The sequence below is a fragment of the Myotis davidii genome, unplaced genomic scaffold, assembly GCF_000327345.1.
Source record: "Myotis davidii unplaced genomic scaffold, ASM32734v1 scaffold247, whole genome shotgun sequence".
Taxonomy (NCBI): Eukaryota; Metazoa; Chordata; class Mammalia; order Chiroptera; family Vespertilionidae; genus Myotis; species Myotis davidii.
Window position 1 is genome coordinate 3,638,398 of NW_006299593.1, and position 565 is coordinate 3,638,962.

Here is a 565-nt window from a genome sequence, read left to right on the forward strand (position 1 = left end):
ATAAAATATTTAAAAAAAAAAAGATATGATGAAGTCCAATGCCCAATACCTCAGAGTGTGACCTTATTTGGAAAAAAGGTCTTCAAAGAGGTAATTGGGTTAAAATGAGGTCATTAGGGTGGGCCCTAACCCAGTCTGACTGATGTCCTTATAAAAGAGGCAAATTTGGACACAGACTGGCAGGAACACACTGAGAACACCATATGAAGATGAAGGCAGAGATCAGGACAAAGCATCTCTAAATCATGGAACTTCAAAGATTGGCAGCAAACCACCAGAAGCCAGGAGAGAGCCAAGGACCAGCTTCTTCCTCCCTCCCAGCCCTCAGAAGGGCCAGCCCCACTGACACCTCCCAGCCCTCAGAAGGACCAGCCCCACTGACACCTCCCAGCCCTCAGAAGGACCAGCCCTACTGACACCTCCCAGCCCTCAGAAGGACCAGCTCCACTGACACCTTGAGCTCAGACTTGCAGCTTCCAGAAATGTGAGAGGATACATTTCTGTTGTTCAAGCCACACAGTTTGTGGTACTTTGTTACAGCAGCCCTCGGAAACTAATACCGATG